This window comes from Elephantulus edwardii, unplaced genomic scaffold, assembly GCF_000299155.1.
Source record: "Elephantulus edwardii isolate Elephantulus edwardi_28Jun2011 unplaced genomic scaffold, EleEdw1.0 scaffold00354, whole genome shotgun sequence".
Lineage (NCBI taxonomy): Eukaryota > Metazoa > Chordata > Mammalia > Macroscelidea > Macroscelididae > Elephantulus > Elephantulus edwardii.
The window spans coordinates 946,740-962,993 of NW_006400104.1; the positions used below are offsets into that span (position 1 = coordinate 946,740).

At 43.9% G+C, this 16,254-nt stretch overlaps 1 protein-coding gene across 2 annotated transcripts in view; it reads right to left on the minus strand.

Moving 5' to 3' along the window:
• CYFIP2 (cytoplasmic FMR1 interacting protein 2) overlaps positions 1-11,757 on the minus strand; it is a 175,048-nt gene extending 163,291 nt beyond the window's left edge. For both annotated transcript variants that reach the window (XM_006901973.1, XM_006901975.1), the window contains exon 1: positions 11,691-11,757. The gene's annotated coding sequence lies outside the window, so the exon portion shown is untranslated. The remainder of the gene's footprint in view (positions 1-11,690) is intronic.
• Between the last annotated feature and the right edge of the window lie 4,497 nt (positions 11,758-16,254).

Genomic DNA, 16,254 nt, shown 5'->3' on the forward strand with positions numbered 1-16,254 from the left:
TTATTTGTAACTAAACATATAGAGAATTTTAAAAACTTAATAAAAAGATACAATTGAATTAAAAACACAGGCAATTATAAAAATTTGAACAAATATTTCTCCAAAGGCATTTTACAAACGGTCAGTAAATAAGCACATGAAAAGATGCTTGGGATCAACTGTGATTCTGCTCTGTACTATTGTGTCAGAAATGATCCAGAGCTGCCTTTTGGTTTGCACAGCTCCTTATCATGAGGCCACCAAAGCTCCCTCAGTCAACAGTCACTGTTGTTGTTACGTGTCACTGAGTCAAAACTGACTCACAGCTGACCCTCCAGCAGGTTTCCAGTGGCTGTAAACTGTATAGAAGGAGAAGGCCTATCTTTCTCCCGTGGAGCAGCTGGTGTGTTTGAACTGCCTGCCTTTGGGCTGGCAGCATATCTCCTTACTCACTAGACCACCAGTGCTTGTAGAAGTCACTTGTTATGCGTTGTTGAGTAAGAACAGACTCATAGGTGACCCCCAAGTGGGTTTTCAGAGGCAGTAAAATGCACGGGAGGAGACTGTTCATCTTTTTTGCCATAGAGCAGCTGGTGGATTCGAACCGAGTGCCTCTGCGGTGGAAGCGCAACAGCTACACTTAACAACCAACAGACACTAGAGAAAAAGAAATCAAACCACAAAGTCATGACACTTCTTGTTCACTAAGAAAGCTTTAATAAGAAATACTGATAATAATGAGTGCTGGAGAAGATGTAGAGATACCAGAAACTTCATAATATTGCTTATAAAGACTGTAAAATGGTGCAGCCACTTTGGAAACAGCTTGGAATTTCCTCAAAATTGTAAACATACACTTATCATACTCATTCAGTTATTTGATACAGTTGGAACTGACTCATAGCCAACTCTCCGCTGGGTTTATGAGGCTGTAAATCACAGGAGACTCTCCATGTTTCTTGCACAGCCTCTGTTGGACTCCAACTACTAGGAAGGTGTGGTCTCTGGATTAGCAAAACTCCCTACATTCTAGGCCACTCGGGCTTCACAGAATTATAATAAAATTCAACATTTCTACTTCTACATATAGTCCCAAGAGAAATGAAAATACATCTATACAAAACTCTGTTTACAAATATTCATTGTTTTTGTTAGGTATTGCCAAATATAACTCATAGTGACTCTATGAACAACAGATCTGAACCTTGTCCTATCCTGTGCTATTCGTCGTCATCTCTGATATACTTGCGGCCTTTGTTAGAGCTACAATGACAATGCACCTCCTTGAGGTGCATTTATAATAGCAAAACATGGAACCAAATAAAATACACATCAAATGACGAATGGATTAAAAATGTGATATACTCCTATGATGGAATATTATTTAGCCACAGAAGACAACAGATTTAGGCTACATAAATAAACTTAAAAATATTCTAGTAAATGAAAACAGTCATTCACAAAAGACCATGTAGTATAGCTTTTACTGATAAGCAATGTCCAGAATAGGCACATATACAAAGACTAGTGATTAGTCTAGAAAAAAGGACTAGTGGTTAGCAGTTACCTAGAGCTTGGGGGGAAGTAGAGTGCTATTTCTAGAGTAGGAAGTTTCTTTTTGGGATGATGAAATGTTCAAAAATTCATTATGTTGATGGCTGACTATATTAAAAACTACTGAAGTCATACTTCAAAAGGTAAATTGTATGGTATGTGAAATAGCTCTCAGTAAAGCGGTTAGGCAAAAAAAACGCTAATATTTATATGTCTACTTTTAGGAAACTGTAGATATAAAGTGGCATGGAAGTTAGAGGATCAATATGCAGATTCTTAATTAGCATAGATGTGGGGAGATGAAAAAAGGGCCACCAGACACACCAATACCATGCAGCCCTCTGTCCTGCAGAAATGAACTGACATACCTCAAGGCACGGCCCAAAATGGGCCCCTGCATGCTACTAGTCTATATTTCACTGCATCACCATAGGTCCAGGCTACCAACTCAGGAAGAATGACTGCTCAGTCGAGAAAGCCCTGTGAGTTGAAGGGATGATCACTGGATTGAGAACACAATGGGCCTTTAAACACTGTTTCTCCTACCATGCCTCCCATTCCATGGGCTCTCTTTCCACTGATAAGGCAAGTGAAGTACAAAGAGGAGAAGAAACTCGTACAAGGTCATGTGAGGGCAGTGACACAGCTGACACTCAAACTCCTGAAGTACAAAAGAACTTAATACAATAATTAATATGACACAGTTAAGAGAAATAAAATGTTTAAAAAGAAAATTCTAATTCTGTGATGAAACATAAAAGAAAGTCCTAGGAGAAGGGAAATAACTATGTATTTGGCTGTTTTGCAATCACCATTCATACATCTTAATAATGCAGACACGCCAAACTTGAGTTAGGTTAAAATAGAGCTCTTACTATATTGGGAGATGGGGGAAGTGGTGGGAAGGTGAATGATGCAAGCAAGTTGGATTTCTATCCATCATCACAGGAAGCAAACCATCAACGTGTAAAACAGATAAATGAAGAAAGAGTCGTGTAGGCCTATCATTTAGATCTGGAACAGCTAACGGAAAGAACGGTGAGCTGAGAGAGACAGCATGTGGGGAAGATGGGTTCTGGATGACTGTGTTTCATTAGGAGCTTTTCAATATGTGATTTTATTTTTTCCTTCTATTTTAACAAAAAGATTGAACCTGTATTGCTTTGATTAAAAAAACTAACAATTTGCTTTAAAAGGCAACAACAACCTAAGGCCATCTTGCTAATAGATAATCAAGTCCATGCACAGCACTGCTGTCCAGGCAGACTTCTAAGTCAGCCTATCTGCCCAGCTTTTGAGGCCAGAAGCCTCTTCTCAAAGCTTTTTTCTACACATAGGCCTCAGGTCAGAGACACCCATTGAGCCTGGGCCTCAGCAGAAGGTCTCCCCTTTCCTGTATGTTTACAGCAGAGGAAGAGATTTTGGTGGGGCCCGTGGGACTGCCACTTAACTTGGTGATTCATCTGGCTACTTCCTGTGTTGTCAGGTGTGTGTGTGTGGGGGGGGCTATCCCCTGATAACTAAACCTGGCAGACAACTCTAGGGCACAGGCCCCTGTCTCTCAGTGATCAGGCCACTAAAGGTGCTTTGCTGATTGGCTCCCTGGGGACATGAGCCACCCCATGAAGGCCACCAACGTGACTTGTATCAGGGGAGAGGAGCTGCCTCCCAGGGACACCTGTTACAGCTCAGAAAGGGAAGACACAGCATCTGCTGTGGAAACAAGGAGTGAAACTTCAAGCTGGGTTGCTGAACTGGAGCACAGACTTCAGCTTCAATACGCTGGAGTCACAGCTCAAACAATTTAAAGAGGGCTCAATCTGAAGATAGGCTTTGGTTAGGAAATCTTGTTTTCACTAACTCTCCCAGGGTAATTTCTCCATGTGTACACTGTGGTGGCTGGCCTGGTAGTAGTTGTTGCTCAAGGGTGATATCCAAATCTCTTTTGTGAAGTCTGCTGCAGGGGACTTTTCATTAATAATAGCTTACATACTGGGGTTTACAAGAAGATACATTATTATTACTATTACTATATTGTTTGATTCAAATTGCCTCTATGATATTGCTTCATTGCTCATTTCTTTTTTCTCGAGTGGGAGAAAATCAAGTGGTGTTTACTATGCATAAGCAGAACTGGAAACGAGGTACGGCATGCTAAATGTGTCTTTATTGTCCATTTTATGTTCTTAAAAAAAAAAGTGAAAATCACATTCAGATGGCTAACAAGCACATGAAGAAATGCTCAAAATCCCTAGTCCTAAGAGAGATGCAAATTAAAACAACTATGAGATATCATCTCACCCCAGTCAAAATAGCAAAATATAACAGAACAGCAAGCAACAAATGCTGGCGAGGTTGTGGAGAAACTGGAACCCTTATTCACTGTTGGTGGGAGTGTAAAATGGTGCAACCCCTGTGGAAAGTGGTATGGCGCTTTCTCAAAAAGTTGCAAATAGAGATACCATTTGACCCCGCAATACCACTACTGGGAATATACCCAGAAGAGACCATAACTGACACCTAAGCAGATATATGCACACCCATGTTTATTGCAGCTTTGTTCACAATAGCAAGGAGTTGGAAACAACCTAAGTGCCCATCAACAAACGAATGGCTAGAGAAGCTGTGGTATATTCGCACAATGGAATACTATGCTGCATTAAAAAACAAGGAACTCATGCAATATTACTCAAAATGGTTGACTCTGGAGAACACTATGCTGAGTGAAATGTCCCAGTCACAAAGGGACAAATATTGCATGGTGCCACTGTTGTAGAATGGGACTGTCCTTGGGGTTGGGGAGAGACTGAGTAAGATGGGTTCAATAATGTATGCTGCTCTGAAACAGAGAAGGGAGAAAACTGTTTAAAAGAGATATGTGATTAGCTATTTCTGTCATGGCAGGAGTCTAGAGCGATGGCTACATGGTGGAGTGGACCTGGGGGAGGGTTTGTAAAATAATGAAAGAATCTTTTCTTTTACTTTTCCAAGAGGGTAATGTCTGGTGGGGGGGGGAGCCTTGGGAGGGGACAAATCTACAACAATGAATGAATGGAAATCCAAAGCCTCTGTAAATTTTCACTGAAATTAATAACAAATTTAAATTAAAAAAAAAGAATTAAGTTAGAGTAAGGATGGCAATGGAACCACCTTACCTCTGTAACTTGATTTGTGCCACTATTAGAACCTCTACTCAGAATATTAATGCTTTTCAATTTTTGACTCATGCACTTTTAACTTGTTAGTTAAATTTGTATCTTCTAGGCTGCAACACTTCCATGATACATCTTCAAGGATATAAACATGTACGGCTAAGCACAACTGATAACAGTACATCTAAATTCCAAAATCAATCTCCATAATAGTCTATGTGTTTCCTACTGTCAAGGGGGCCCTTTAGAGTAGTGAGAGAAGACATTCACCCTGAAACCCACAGCATCCCTTTTCAGCAGGAAGTAGCTAAGAGAATACACCATCCCCTTTTCCTTATGAATCAGGGTGAAGTCTCTCTCAGGGAGGAGTGACAGGGAATGGCAAGGGACACACTGACAAAGGAGATTAATCAGAACTGGCTTTGACAAGCACTGTGGCAACTGGATAATTAAAACAGACATTGGTGGGGGGGAAAGAAGAACAAACTGGGGAGGAGGATGGAGAAAACAGTACAACAATGAATGAATGAAAACCCAAAATCTCTGTAAATGTTCATTAAAACTAATAAAATTTAATAATAATTTAAAAAAAAAAGTGAAAACCAGAATTTCTAGACTTGAGCCTCTCTCAGGGCCCTTCTAATAGAAAGACAGACCTATCAGGTTGTTTATTGTCGTCATCTCAGTGTAACCCCATGTGGCAGAATGAAACTGCTTGTTGGGTCCTAACAGGCTGTGACCTTCACAGGAGCAAATCTCCAGGTCCTTCTCCTGTTTGAGCATTTGAACCAACTGCTGCACCATCAGGACTCTGCTTTAGTCTATCAGACTGTTGAGAATGTAAAAACATTCCATTCAGAAGGCTTTCTTAAGACCATATTCCTTAATATGGACTATGCATCACTCCCTGGCAAGAGAAAGAAGGGCAATCTCCTCCGTTGCCATTTACAACCTCTGAAAACCCTCTAGAAGGTCAGTTATTAGTTGATTCTGACTCAGCAGCATGTAAAACTACCACCACCACCATCATTATAGCCAAGTGTATAGGAAGTCACAAACCTACTCTTGGACATTCTTGAATTATGTTCTTATGTAAACTGTTTTCTCTACTCCCTTGTAGATGCCCCTTTCCTTTTCCCAAATCCCATCCATCCATCCATCCATCCATGCCTAATTCAAGATATACCTCCTTTGTGAAGGTTTAACCAGCTAGATCTCACAACATTTCTCTGGATCCCAGCAGTATTCACAGACTGCAGTCTACTTCCTCCTGCATCTAAAGGAATTCCATTTCACTAATTCTTTGAATCACTAAGAAGTACAACAAATAGCCATTTTTCTTTTGGTTTGGTCCACAGTAACTCTCACAGAGCTAACTACATACTAGGATAGAGTTCATGGTTTTGGGGTGTTTTTTTTAAAAAAAAAAACAAAACAAAACAAAAAACTACAACAAACCAACAGCAGCTCAAACATGGCTCAGGTTGAAGAGAACCTTGTTTCTGTTTTTAAAACCAATAATTTTACATCATGATTCTCTATCATTTTGTTGCTATTGTTAGGTGCCATCGAGTCGGCTGTAACTCATAGCGACCCTATGTACAACTGCTCTGACCCTTGCCCTATCCTGAGCCAATCTCATCATCTCTGACATACCCAATCCCATATCTCTAGTCACTGAGACAATCCATCTCATCCTGGGTCTTCCTCTCCTTCAACCCTTACAAGCATGATGTTCTTCTCCGAGGATTGATCCTTTATGGCCATATGCCCAAAATATGTGAGATGTAGCTTCAAAATCTTTGCCCCTGGGAGCAGCTGGGTTTTACCCTCTCTAGGACTGACCTGTTTGTTCTCCTAGCAGTCCATGGTATGTTCAATACTATTCTCCAGCACCACAATTAGCCCTGTTACTATAAATATCTGAGACTTCTATAAAAAATGCTGTCACCCAGTCTACCTTAAACTATAAGCACAGGCTTTCATTTATATGTAAAAGTTTATGATTGGCTCCTTGTTTTGAATTCTTGTTTCATTATTCATTCTTTGTCGAAATCAATCTTAAAGCATCACATTCTAAGAGCACATTCAAAAACAAGCTCTCAGGTATCCTTTCACTTAACTCAGTGTTTACTGAGTTGCCTAGAGTCTTCTAGGAGGGACAGCACTGCAGATTCTCTTCAAGAAGTTGGACAAACCTCTACTTCATCCCCAAGTGATTTCTTATTTCACAGAGATAGCTAGTCCAACCTTGAGTAGTCTCCTAAAATGTCCTTGTCAGGCCACCATCTTTACCTTCCACAGAAGACCTCCCATACCGCATCACTCAGAAGACAGATAACACGTATCAGGCACGTACTAACCATCCTCCTCTCACTTAGAGGCTCAAGGCTAAGACCCCCTGCTCTCGGATGACCAAATGAAGATTCAAAGTCAAATCAAAAGGCCAATGGCTGAAGTCAGCAGTAGGGTCTTTTGGGGGCATCTTTTCAGAAGCTTGTGTTTAACTTTCCTCTCTCCTTGTCCATTTTCTGAGCTGCTGTAAATTATCAAAACGCCACTCAGCCAGAATGATTCCTGATGGGTAAATATCCTTTCTGGACAATAGCACTGACATCTCAAAACAATTTCTATCTAGAACTTTTTTTTTCTCAAAAGGCTGTTTCCTGCATGGTTTGTCTCCTCAGTCACTGTCCAGAGGACTCTGAGAAGCTGTAGGAATATGCAGGCGTGGACTCAAGGCCCAGCTTAATCTCCAACGTTGTGGAAAGGGACTGTATATCACTGGGCAGAACCCTAAGCTCCCATTTGCCACCTGGACAGCGCCTGGGGGGAGTGACTTCCCAGGGATATCCACGTTGGATTTATCTAAAATTTTTACCCAAGTAATTTTCTTCTCTCTTGACTTGGATGGGCCTGTTATGAGGCACATTACATGCAGCCTTCAAACTAAAGCTAGGGCGAGGACACTGAGATCCAAACTCTACATATTAGGAGATGTCCTACGCTCACTGTTTGAATTCTGAAGTACCTCTGTACAGACAAGGCCATGAAGGACCTTGACAGACTCAGTGCATCTTTTAAGTGTTTTTCAGTTCCCACTGGCTCAATGATACAGACAAGCTACTGCTTTGTCTTCTTAAACTGACACACAATATATAATTAATAACCTGTCCCTTTAGGAATTGAGGAGACCCCCTCCTAAATGGCTACACATTAAAGGAGCATCTTTCTCACCTGGATTCCCAAAGCTTTTTCTTCTCAGACTGGGTATACAGACATTATCTCATTCACAGCCTGTTATGGTGACAGGCAGGTAACAACCTGGGAAGCCCCACTTTCCATTACTCAATTTTTAAAGTCTGAGCGGTACTGGCTGGCTTAAAGGCATCCAGCAAGTCAGAAATAATTCTGTGTCCTATTCCTCCATACTACTTCTCTGTGTCCACAAACCGGAGACCGGAGCGTGTCCTCGATTTTTCTAGTTGGTTGCAAAATGCTGAGAACAGAGGAAGAGGTCCTTCCTGACTTCTACGTTGAGTGTTGAAATGTGAGAACTACCTCTGGCTTCCTTCTGCCCTGCCTATTCCCTCCACCCGGCTGCCGTCTCAAGTTATACCAGCTCCAGTGCTTGGCTCAAGAGCACTTCCCACCCGAGGCCCTTACTGACCAACCATCAAGTCTTACTCTTTCCTTTGGCTACCTGTTGCAGATAAAAAGGGGGCTGGCTTTTCTTGTCAGAGACCAGTTATCCTCAGAAAACAAAACTCTGGAATTCCCTGGAGGTAGAGAGGATATCTTAAGAGTTGTGGATTGATAATAAACATGGAACCAATTCTTAATGATTATGCAGTGTGCACATTACAACATTAAGTATTCACGACACGCTGGGCCTCCTATGTCTTTGGGCCATGCAAATTGTTAAAGTGCTTGGTTGCGAACTGAAAGGTTGGAAGTTCTAATCTACTTAAAGTTTCCTTGGAAGAAAAAGCTAGCAAATTCTGAAAAAGCAGTCAGTGAAAACCTTATTATATAACCACAGTTCTACATTATTATTAATGGAGTCTCCGTGAGTTGCGGTTGATATAATGACAATTGTCTTTCATGAGTTAGATACATTTCTTAACACTTTCACGCATCATTCATTTAAAAAGAGCATCAGGTGAAGCACAACCTCCTGTTCCACACAACTGAGCCCCCACAGCCCGAGACAGGCTATGCCGCCCACTTCACTCCTAAAGTGGGGTCCATTCCTGGACCTGGACAGGGCTGCTCCTCAGAACACAAAGACCACATCCTGTCAGAAAGACATCTGTGAGATGACTGATGTCTGGTCTCTACGAGTGAATCATTAATATTTGACAGAAAAGCAACTGACTCATTTTATGTGGGTCACATGGTGGCTGCAAACACCATTTTGTGAAGCTCCTGGTGGAACCCTGGGGCTAACCATGGTCACAGAAGCCTCTTGCAGAGTGTACGCTCATACTCACAGGGAGAGGCTGGAGCTCTGCATGGTCTCCAGGAGTGCTGCTCCCAATGCTAATGAGGTCATTGCCTATTCATGACTTAATTTTGCTTGCTGGCCAAAGATAAGCCCAGAGCCCAATGAACCCTTAAGAGGCATAATTTATCAGAGGGGCAATGCATGCAGTGGTTTCCTGGGGCTCCTTCCCAGTTTTTTAAATTAGTGTCTATTTCTTCTCTGATTCAACCTCTGATTTGAAAAGAGTAAAACCCTCCTAGATTTTAAACCCTACTCTGTGAAGTCAGTCATCTTGGCATAATGCCTAAAGCAAGTTTTTCCTTTTTCCATTTTCCAGCAGGGGCTGAACAAGGGAGGCTTGGGTGCCTACAGAACCGGTCAGAACTGGCCAGGAAATATAATAAAGAGGCTTAGTGAGTTGTGAGCTAAAGCCCCCAGCCAAAGGCTCTGCGTGTAGAGCAGACCAGCAGCATGAGCTGTGAGCAACAACACAGCTCCTTGTGGCCTCCTATCTGCCCTGGTACAATGTGTAACTCTATAGCGAAGCTCCCCCTTCCACAAATGGACACAGGGTGCTCACAAGATGCCTTCTGAAGATAGTGCCCCCTGTCAGCTGCATTCACACACTCCTATAGCGTCCCTGCCCTCTGGGCTGTATTGCTTTGCAAGACCAAGAACTGACAGCAACTAGATGTTGTCGTTTCAGGGGGCTGCTCCCCAAAAGAGTCACCAATCCCTACCCCATCCCCTGAAATTCAGCCCACTGCCTGAAATTCCACCTTTAAAGATATCAATATTTTGACTGAAAACACTATTTCCATTAAAGTGCCCAAAGCCTCCGTTTCTTTTTGTTGCCAAATATCTTCTAAAACACCTGCTCTGAATCAAACGGAAAATTCTTTTGTATTAGCTCTTTAGGAGGAACACGTTCACTGGCTTCTTTCTTGAAAACACTTTTCCCCCCTTAGCACATGAGAATGATGGAAGCATGAAGTGGAGGTGGGAAGCCCCAGGGAAGGGCAAAGAGGGGAACCGACTGTGGCGAAACCACCTTCAATGTCTTCACAATTCTGTCCTGGATTTTTGCCCTTTAAGACCTAAGAGCCCCAGGGTGCTGGCACAGCTTCTACTGAGTCCTGTGCACAAGAGTAAGCGGAGAGCCACTGCCCTAAAGGGAACACAAGCAGGAGGCCGAAAAAGGAGTGTGGATGCCAAGTGCCAGCAGGCCTGCCCACACAGTGAAAGCACAGGCACTCAGGGGCACCAGGACAAGGGCCTGTGCCGTGCTGGCCTTGCTGGAAAGACAGGTGGTGACCCATCAGCCTTTGTGAATGTGTCCACTGTGTTGGGGAACCAGCAGGGAAGTAAAAACCTGACTCCCTGGGCTAGAGAGGCACTGATTACTGGCAATGTCCTTCCAAGTGAGGTTCTCCACATAGTTGTTCTTTGGGCCCTGTGGAACCATGCTACTTCTCCTCCCACCCAGACACCTCCACTTTTATTCAAAACAGGTGAGCTCTAGCCACCCACGTGCCAGTCCTGGGTGGCACAAATGATTAAGTGCCTGAATAATAAATGAAAGGTTGGCAGTGAATCCACCCAGAGGCACCTTGACAGAAAGGTCTGACAATCTGCTTTCCAAAAGTCAGTCCCCAAAACCCTACGGACATGGAGATGGAGATCATTGTGGACTGCAACTGGGCTAAATGGCAACTGGTTTGGTCTGGGTTTTTTATAAGCACCCGGGTAGGGGAAGGTGGGTCCTGAACATCAGAATCCACAGCAGACAGGTTGGCACCTTCTTGATTCTTCAGATCTCAAGAAAAGTCAAGCTTTTCCCTCAGGAGTCAGCCCACTCATCCCTGCCCCCTACTGCTTACCATCCATCCTCCATCCCTCCCACACCCGCCCCAGGCAGCAATGAGAAGGATGCTGGTGCACAGGCAAGAGGTTTCAAGGCGGGTCTGACATGCCTTCTCTCATCAAAGCCCTCCAGACCCCAGATGTCCCCACTTCGCCTTTCGCCCCACCCATCTCACGTTCACCGCAGGGCGCGGTGTGCCCAAGGCGGCTGCCAGGCCGGCCAGGGCGGGTCTCCAAGGCCCTGGGGGAGATGGTGGTGGCTGCAGCAACAACTGCCGCTGGGGCTCTGCAGTACCTGGCGGCCAGGATGTCGCCGTGGCTTTCTCCGCCTCTGCAGGTGTCTTGGGTTCTGGGGATTAGCGCCGCCTGTGCGCAGGCCCGCGGCTCCGACCCAGGCCGCGCACCTGCTGCTGCGGCCGCGCCCAAGCCCCGCGCTGTGCGGACGCCTCCTGCTGAAGGTGCGGGCCACACGGGAGGAGGCCGCGCGGCGCGGATAAGCCCTCCGGGCACGTCCGAGGATCCCAGGCCGGGCAAGCCCGGGCTCCGCGCCGAGCGCCCCCCGCGAGCTGGGGAAAGGGCGCCAGCTCCCCGCGCATCCTCACGGCCGCATCCCTGCCCCCAGCGGCATCCCGGGCCCAGGCCTGCGCGCCGCTTACCTGGGTCTGCGGCAGGTCCAGGGGAGGGGCCCGCGGCTGTGGCAGCGCCCCGCGCCGGAGCGCAGGATGCTCTGCCGGCCGCACCGCCCGCGGCTGCCGCTCGGCCCCGCCCAGCGCCCGCCCCTCCGCGCGCCGCGGCCCCGCCTCCTCCAACACCGGCCCTTCGCGGACGTGCTGTCACACAAAGAGCAGGAAATGGCTGCGGTGAAGGGCTCCTGAGTGCACCCCCTGCCCGCTGGGTGCACCCTTAACCCTGCACCCTGCCTTGGAAGACCCCCGCGTCTCGGGCCTCCGATTGCCAGGACAACCGGCATCCTCAGCTCTGAATGTGGAAAAGGGAGGGAGGGCCTTCCCCCAACCCCCACCCATCTCCATCTGCAATGGCAAACTGGAGGCATTGGAGTCCCTTTAATTAATCTCGCATGGTGTTCAGGTTATAATTTACCTAATCCTCACTGAGCACCTATTTTGTATGGTGCCAGATGCTCAGTATACAGTGGAGTACAAGGTAGTCTCTGCCCTCTTAAGCTTACTGTCTATATGGAGACGTGAACTTAAAATAAACCTTGCAAATGCGTTGTTACAACTGGGAGGTCTGTAAAGGGGAGAAAAAACGAAGGAAAAAAACAAAACCAAAGCACAAAACTCAAGTCTGAGCCATATAAAATAGAACTAGAAGGTAGGAGCTTGTTGGTTTTCTCAGTCAGCGCTTGTCCACAATGATGCGTCTTTGCCCAAGAAAGACTTCCCCACTTCTTAAGCTTCCTTCAAGAAGAACCCGCAAAACTACCTCTTAAGCAGAGGCCTGCCCCAACTTCAACTAGTAAGAATTGGCTGCTGGACAAAAGGAAAATAAACAAATGGTGACAGGGAAGCAATTCCTGGCTGGCAAGGCACATGGCCCAGAAGGAACTGAGGGAAGGGCAGCCTTCTCATCAAGGTCTACGTCCAGTTTAGGGCTTTCTGAAGAAACAACACCAAGATGCGGCAAGCATGGTAGATCTTCCCTCAGGGCCTACTAAGTCTGGCTTCACCAAATCCTAACCTTGCATGTCACTTCATAGCTACCTTTCCTACCTTACTGAGTGCCTATTTTGAAAGCATCCAAAACATTGAAAATATATGTACATAGATAAAAGGAATAAAATCTCATTACAAACTTTTGCCTAGGGCCCTCAAAATTATACTTAATTACTTAGCTATTCCTATTAAGGGATATTTCTAGAAGAACCAGCTTATTCAAGTCTCTGCAATGAACTGATGAGTTTGCCCTCACTACTCTTAAATCATTTCCAGGTGCTCCAAATACAGGATCCTTTGTGGTTTGATGTTTTGCACTTTAGTTCCCATTTAAATTATTGTTTCAGAGGGTGAGTGTGCGTATGTGTGTGTCTATACACACTTTATACCCCAATGCCACGTGAGCTCTTGAGTGTTTATGGAAGATGGCTATACAAACAGAACTAAGTTTTCTTTTCTTTTTTTTTTTTAAACTTTTCATTTTCAGTCATGATCTTTGGAGTTTTGAATGTCCTTAATTACAAATGCTTTATGATATCTCTTTTCAGTGCCATCAAGTTGGAACCTCTTCAGAGGCTATAAATTGCAGAGGAAAAGATTGACTCTCTTTCTCCCAAGCAGCTGCAAGTGGATTCGAACCACCTGAGAGGTGCTGACTTTGGCTTAGCAGTGCAAGTCCCTATAGACTGTTACACTAGAGCTCCCTCCTCAACAAAGGATTTGCATTCTAAGGGACGTTACCTTGGGTGCTGTAAATTTCTAAAAGATTTATGTTATCTGTGTTTTCCTTCTTGTTACTTATTAGAAGTAAGCTTAAACTCATTGCCATTGAATCATAATTAACTCTCAGCTGACTTTCTGAGGCTTTAAATGAGAAGGCAGGAGATTGCCCATCTTTCTCCCATGGAGCTAAAGGTGGATTTCATCCACTAGAGAGAAATGTCCTTTGGGATAGCAACATGACAACATGACTTCCTACACAGTCTACACCACCAGGGATCTCCAATCACAAACAAGTTTTGGTGTTTTGTTTTGGTTTTGGTATGTGTTTTTTGGTTGTTGTTGTTGGTTTTTTTTTAAGGCATTCATGGCTGATTAGATTTTATTTGCATACAATGTAGAAACAGTCAACCTAATTTCTTTGAAACCACTGTGATGGAAAATCTAGACATTCACCTTTCGGTTCTGGCTTTGCGTTTAACAGCAGAGTGACTTTTGTTGCTTCTGCTCTGGTTCCTCAACAATAAAATGAAGTGAGTTGTAGAAAACTGAAAAATTTAAAACAAAGGGTATGTCTCCTCTTCTTAGAATAATTGGTATTAAGTCGATGACTGTGGGTTTGGGGGCTGTTTTTTGCTTTTAATCTTAAGGACGAAGTTCAATTGAATTACCATGTCCTAGAAGAGTCTCTATTACACGCCCTCTAGCTCTTTAATGCCCTCTGAAGTGAACGCACCTCAGCTTTTTAGTCCTATTGTTGTGTGTAGCTGACCCATAGCTGACCCTCCAGCAGGTTTTCAGAGGCACTAAATGTCATAGGAGGAGACTGTCCATTCTTCTCCAGTGGAACAGCTGACAGATTCAAATAAAGTTTAGATTATTGTCGTTCCTCAAATGTGTTATCTCTTACCTTTGACCTTTGTTTTTTGCTTGGAATACTTTGTACTCCTTTCCTCCCTCTTGTACACTATGCCTGGCTAGACTTCTCTTTGTCCTTTAGATATCCACTTGGATACTACTTACTCCTAGTGTCCATCCATGATCCCTCTAGGATTGGGTTGGCTGTCCCTCACGCTGCTCTCATAACTCCCCAAATTTCCTCTATCATGCTATTTATGATACTCTGTTGTAATTGTTGTTCTACTTGACTGCATCCTATATTATACCATAAAATCTAAAACCGCCACACTTCCTGTCTTGCCATTGCATCCTCAGACGCTAGCTCAAAGCCTGATACATAATAAACTCAAACCTATTCTAAGTAGTATAGCTCTGGTCTGTCCATTTGCTGTACAGAGGTAACTCGTGGCTGCTGTGATGCTGAACATTGTGACACTGATGTGTCCAATGTGATAATGGTTACCAATGGTGGACAGTGTTTGGTGGCGCTCCCTGATTAAAACAAGCTTGGAAGCAGGAGAGGGATCCATTTCTGAAATAGCTTGCCTCTGGAAACCCTAGGAACCTGGAGAAAGTATGAAAGTTATACAAGTGTTCAGGTCTTTCATTCATAGGGTCGCTATGAGTCATCTACAACAACAGCATTTAACAACAACAATAACATTGCTGTTGAGTCAGTACTTACGGCTGACTTATAGCTGACTCCCCAGTGATTTTGAGGCTCTAAATCACACAGAAGGACATCATTCATCTTTATCCCTTGGACCTGATGGTAGATTCAAACCACAGAGAAGCACTGGGTATTTGGGTTAGCAGTACAACTCCCTGTGAACTACTCCATCAGAGTTCCCTTCATGCATAATAGGAGCTCAATAAAAAGAATCACATGAATAATTGAAGGGGAAATCTTAGTTTACACTTTCCTAATGAAATTTACAGCCACCCATCAAGTGAGTGCCTTCAGATTTTCTTTTAGGTCAACCCCAGGCTATACCATTCACAATGAGAAGATCGAATTTACTAGGTGAGAATCAGTCAGTTACAAAGCTGTAGCTCCATGTGTGGCAATATTGCCTTGTTCCTAGAAAAGCTTAAAATCAAGATGTTAAGTTGCTATAAAAGGACCATCAGGAGGCTCCACTTCATGTTGAGAATTGACTTTAGAGAAAGAAAACATAAATCATCATCATCATCATCATAGCTATGCTTTACAAAATGCTTTGTCATTTGATTTTCAACATTATGCTATGTGGGACATAAAGTCATTAAAAATCAAAGTCATTGCTGTGAAGTTGGAACTAACTCATAGTTGACCTTCCAGTGGGTTTCCAAAGCTGTAAATGACAGGGGAGGAGATTGCCCATCTTTCTCGTGTGGAGCTGCTGGTGGATTTGAATGGCCAGAAAGGCTCCTCTGCCTTTGGATTGGCGGCGTAACTCCCTAGGAACTGTGCCATCACAGCTTCTAAATAGAGTCATCAGTCCCACTTAAAGAAACTAAGGCAGTTAAACAACATGCCCAAGGTAATGAAACAAAAGCTCTTACAACTACGATTGCAAGTGGCCTGCTTTTCCCCTCCCAAACTTAATCTGCTACCTCATTCTACAAATATGTTTACTGCAAATGACAGGGAACATTTTTGAAAAAGAAAGGTAGAAAAGGATACAAATATGAAGAAAAATGTGGATAATAAAAAAAAACTATGTGCTGCGGGTTTGCTACAATATGTTCCCAATTTGGTTCTAAGCATTCTTGGGGTTGGGGAGGGGAGAAAAAGGATAATTACACAATTTTCATTGTTTTTTAGATAAAACCTGACCACTTGTTCAGAATTTCCTCATTTTACAGATGAACCAAGAAGAGGGAAGGTTGCCCATGGCAGGGTCCACTCAGACCACAGACCTTTGCATAAGAAAGTAGATTG